We start from the raw sequence: 5827 nt of genomic DNA, 5'->3' as shown, positions 1-5827 counted from the left end.
GTTTTGTTCATTTTCTGTTGTGTTTAAAGACATGGTCAGTGGTGGCAATGCTGATATCAGTCCATCAAAATACATCATAAACAGCTAATATTCTTATTTGTATTTCTCTAAGACAAATTACATTGTTGGCTAACACCATGTTGACAGGATTGGGCTGAGAACACAGCCCTGCGGGGCTCCAGTGTTGAGGGTCAGTGATGAGGAGATGTTGCTGCATCTGCTTGACAGGAAGTCCAGGATCCAGCTGCACAGCGAGCTGTTTAAGCCCAGAGCCCGGAGTTTCTCATCAAGCTTGGAGGGCACTATGGTGTTGAATGCTGAGCTGTAGTCTACAAACAACATTCTCAGATAAGTGTTCTTTTTTTCCAGGTGGGAGAGAGCAGTGTGTATTGTAGATGCAATGGTGGTTGTTGCAGTAAGCAAACTGCAATGGGTCTAGTGATGGAGGCAGTACATAGCAGATGTAATCTCTGATTAGTCTCTCAAAGCATTTGCTGATGATGGGGGTCAGAGCAACAGGACGCCAGTCATTTAAGCAAGTGATTTTGGATTGCTTTGGAGCAGGCACAATGGTGGATGTTTTAAAGCATGTGGGGACTACAGACAAAGAGAGGGAAAGGTTGAAAATGTCTGTAAAAACACCAGCCAGTTGGTTCGCGCACGCTCTGATGACGCGGCCCGGAATGCCATCTGGACCCACGTCTTTGCGGATATTCACCCGTCAGAAGGATCGGGTTACATCCGCTACAGAGACGGAGAGTGAACTAACCTCTTTAGCTTCGGCCGCGAGAGCTCTCTCCACGAAGGCGGTGTTATTTCCCTCGAAACGAGCATAAAAAGAATTTAGCTCATCCGGGAGAGAGGCAGTGGTGTTCACTGCAGAGTTTTTATTCCGTTTAAAGTCCGTGATGATATTAATTCCCTGCCACATGCTTCTAGAGTTGGTGGTGTTGAACTGTCCTTCAATCTTGTTCCTGTACTGACGTTTTGCTGTTCTGATGTTTTAGGTGGGCATAACTGGCTTGTTTATGCTCCTCCGCGTTCCCGGAATTAAAAGCGGAGGTCTGCGCACCAAGTGCCGCATGAACATCGCTATTAATCCAAGGATTCTGGTTCGGGTAGATCCGTATTGTTCTGGTCGGAACGACGTCCTCTACGCACTTTCTGATGAAACACGTTACGCTATCAGCATAAAGCTTGATGTCGTCATCAGAGGCGGACCGGAACATCTCCCAGTCCGTGTGATCAAAACAGTCTTGTAGCGTAGAGTCTGACTGGTCCAACCAGCACTGGATCGTTCTGAGGGTTGGTGCTTCCTGTTTCAGTTTCTGCCTGTAAGCGGGCAGAAGCAGAATGGAAGAGTGATCTGATTTGCCAAATGGTGGGCGGGGGAGGGATTTGTAGCCGTCCCAGAAGGGAGAGTAGCAATGGTCCAAAACCCGGTCCCCTCGTGTGTTAAAACTAATGTGTTGGTGGTATTTTGGTGCAACTGATTTGAGATTGGCTTTGTTAAAGTCCCCGGTCACAATGAACGTGGCCTCAGGGTGCGCGGTTTCCTGCTTGCTTATAATCCCATACAGTTCCTTGAGTGCCCAGTCTGTGTCGGCTTGTGGCGGGATGTACACAGCAGTGATAATGACCGCTGTGAATTCCCTCGGTAGCCAGAATGGTCGACACAGAAGCATGAGAAATTTCAGATCAGGAGAGCAGAAATACTTGATAGAATGTACATTCCTCTGATCACACCAGGATTTGTTGATCATAAAACATACACCACCACCTCTGCTTTTACCTGAGAGGTATTTCGCTCTATCCGCTCGGTGCACGGAGAACCCCGCGGGTTCAATGGCTGAATCTGGAATCTCAGCAGACATCCAAGTTTCCATAAGGTAGATAATGCAGCAGTCCCTCATCTCATTGGAAAGAGATCCGTGCTCTCAGCTCACAGAGCTTGTTGTCCAGAGATTGAACATTTGCCAGTAGAATACTGGGTAGCGGGGGTCGATTTGCACGATGTCTTACACTGATGAGAACACTCACAGCCACGCCTGAGCCTGCTCCATGCCACGTCACAGCCACGCCTGAGCCTGCTCCATGCCACGTCACAGCCACGCCTGAGCCTGCTCCATGCCACGTCACAGCCACGCCTGAGCCTGCTCCATGCCACGTCACAGCCACGCCTGAGCCTGCTCCATGCCACGTCACAGCCACGCCTGAGCCTGCTCCATGCCACGTCACAGCCATGCCTGAGCCTGCTCCATGCCACATCACAGCCATGTCTTAGTCTGTTCCATGCCATGTCACGGCCACATCTGAGCAGTTGGACCTGGAGATAATTCCCGCCCTTGTACCCACCCTTAGTTCTCCTGAGTAGGCAAGGGGAACTTTCAACCCTCCGACCCCGCCTGGACCCTCCGAGCCCTGGACTCCGCCTTGGCCTGTCAGTCCTTTGACTGCCTCAGCTCTGCGTTCCCTCGGCTCCACTGCGGTCCTTTAGTCTGTCGGCTTTGCCGGGGTCCCTCGTCCCTCTGGCTCCTCCTTGGTCTGTCGGTCACCTGGCTCCGCCTTGTCTCTCCGATCCTCTGGCTGCGCCTCGTCCCTCCGATCCGTCAGCTCCACCGGGGACCTCCTTCCCTACGGCTCCACCTTGTTCCTCAGTCCCACCGGCTCCACCTCAGTCTTCTGATCCCCTAGCCCTGCCTTGCTCCTCCGAGCCTCCGGTGCTGTCTTGGTCCTCCCTGCCTCCAGCTCCACCCTGGCCCTTCGAGTCTTTGGCTACTCTCCAGGTATCCAGTTCCCCATGGCTCCGCCCCTCGAGCCTCTCATGGCTCCGCCTTCCATGGCTCCGCCCCTCGAACCTCTCATGGCTCCACCCCCCATGGGCTCCGCCCTGATCCCATGCTCCACACCCTGCCAAGCCATGCCTCAAGACCACCCCCCTATTGAACTTTGAATATTATGTCATGTTTTATGTGTTTTGTTTATGTGTTGGGGCGTCAGGAGCCATCCCTTAGTGGGGGGTATGTCATGTGTATTTTGTTGATTCTTGTATTTCATGTCTTTTATTTTGAAAATTCTATTTCCTGTTTCATGTCATGTGGTTCCCTTGTCATGTGATTTCATGTTTTCCCTCCATGTTCATGTGTCTTGTTTTCATTGGTTTATAGTTTAATTATCTTGTTTAGAGTTCTGGTTGTTCATTGGTTTGTTCTCCCATGTCCATGTATTTAAACCCTCATGTTTTCCATTGTCCTTTGTCAAGTATTGTATGTGATTTGGTAACGTTGTCACGTGTTCATGTTAAGTCAAGTTTATGTCAAGTTTAAGCCATGTTAAGTTCATGTTTGTTTCATTCATGTTTATAGTTAGGGTTTTTGGTTTTCACGTTTATTAATAAATTGCACTTGGGTTCTTCATTTCATCGTCATCGTCTTCGTTACTGCCAATGCCAACCACTCGTTACTTCTGTTTCCAAATATGACATTAAACGCTTGTTTTTTTTCTCTCTCCAATTATCGGTGAGTCCCAGCTAATTTACACCTTTTAAACATGTTGCTGACAACAGATGAGGTTCTTTCCCATTCCTATCACTGGTAAAATCTAATGTGCAATTCCAGTCTCCTCCAATGACTTATGCTCATGATTATTATCATCATGAGCATAAGTACAAAGAACATGCTTTAACTTTAGAAAAGCCTAACTCGGTCTTAACCAAGATTTGGAGCATAATTAAAAACAAAATACATGTTCTTTATCTGTCCTCTTAAAACAAGTAGCTGTCTTTCCTCTACCTCACATTTGGACTAAATGTTTACTTTAATCCTGGGTGAAAAAAGTGTAGCTACTCCTGCACTAAGATTAGTACCATGACTTAGAGAAAATTCTCCCTCCCACCACAAAACATTCTCTACTTCAGTGTTTTAATCGCTATGCATTTCTTGCAAAAACATAACATGAATTTATTTTAAATTAATGCATTCTTTTAACAATGAACATTTACTTCTAAGGATCCCACTTTCAAGACATCTATAGTAGAAAACAATTCCAATACAAATTAGATCCTGAATAAAAAATAAAAAAAATGTGTTGATGTGTTTGGTGTGCCATACTGCCAACTCTGTTTGTCACTGTATTATTTTATAGTTTTACTTTGTTGGTTTATGATCACCAAATGCTTCTTATTGTTTTGGCACTTGAGCCTCATCAGTGGATTTGACCCATTCTTCCAGGTTCTCCTATCAAATCCTCTCTGTGTATATCTCCCCGGCTTTGTTGAGGTGGAGTGAACCATCAAAATCTTCGCCCACTCTGTTGTGCAACTCAGCCAGCTAGCAATTTGCTACTGTTCAGGATGCCACTGATCAATGCAAGATTGCTGGTAAATAAGACATTTCTTCGTGACAGAGACTTGGTTAGAGGTTGGGGATTTAAGCCCTTTTTCAGAACTTGTACCCCAGGACTGCATTTATTTAACTCCCCTTGGACCACCAGATGAGGTGGAGGGTTAACATCTATTTTTAAAAATACATTTCACTGCCGGACTTTATTGACTGATTTGTACTGTACTGTAGCTTTGAGGTACAACTGTTTCAGTTGGACTTGGTAAACCCAGTGGTGTTTGCGGTGGTGTATCTGGAAACAATCCAATTAGACTGAATTAACGTATTTATTTTTACCGTAACATCTGCAAAATAAAGCCTGCTGCAAGCATGATGCACATATTTACAAGTGTGATTCCAATGCTGTGTTCATTTGTTCAGCTGGCTGATTAAACAAAAATCAGTACTGCATTTTTCTGTAATGCTTACTTGGTATTTTTAAATGTGAACTTGATATCACAACTCTTGCAGCCTGAAAAGTGCTGTATAATGGATTCTCGGCTTCACGGAAGGACACATAAAATGAACATTTCCCTTGCAACCTCTCTGCGCCCCCTAGCGTGAGAAGCGCTGTATTAAAGTATCCTCTCCTGAGCACCACCCAGTCATTAACATAGAATTTACATGTTGAAACATGAAAATTTAACTTGAAAAAGATAAAATTAAATTAAAACTGAACTTTGCATTTGAATTTAAATTATGTCACTATTATAGCATGAATATTAAGAAAAAGCTTTGTAAATCATAGAGCAATATATCTAAAGCCTTACTAATTACCTACAGGTGAAGCGTTGCCCTACTGACTACTTGATGCAGTTAACCTTATGGTACAAATAACATCATAAATGTTTTATAGTCAATTTTTATTAAATTAATAGAAAGCACATATTTATGTGATTACATGTAGAAGTTAATATCGTAATGTCATTAATGTAGTATGAACAAATGTAGTGATGTTCATCACTACATCATTTATCACTTAAATATGTTTATTATAACATAAAAGTATACAAAGTTCAATCTTTTAGGGTTAAAATGAAAGGTTGTGAAAGTTGCCCACTGTCCTCCTATATTGAATGTCGCTGGTTCCGTGTCTCTATCTCATTCAGCAAAAAAAAAAAGCTATTACCAAAAGGTTAATTTTGGACATGCAGTTCCCTATTCAACCAGTAGGGTTAAAATAAAAGGTTGTGAAAGTTGCTCACTGTCCTCTTGTATTGAATGACAGGTTTTGTGTCACTCTCTCCTTCAACAAAAAGCTATTAGTTTAATTTTGGACATGCAGTTCCCTATTAAACCTGTTGGGGTAAAATGAAAGGATGTGAAAGTTGCTCACTGTCCTCCTGTATTGAATGACACTGGTTTCATGCCTCTATGTCCATCAACAAAAAAGCTATTTCAAATAGAAGGATCATTTTGGACATATAGTTCCCTATTCTACCAGTAGG

This window comes from Myxocyprinus asiaticus, chromosome 48 (genome assembly GCF_019703515.2).
Source record: "Myxocyprinus asiaticus isolate MX2 ecotype Aquarium Trade chromosome 48, UBuf_Myxa_2, whole genome shotgun sequence".
Taxonomy (NCBI): Eukaryota; Metazoa; Chordata; class Actinopteri; order Cypriniformes; family Catostomidae; genus Myxocyprinus; species Myxocyprinus asiaticus.
The sequence above is the reverse complement of the archived record's forward strand: the minus strand, read 5'-3'. Positions refer to the sequence as shown.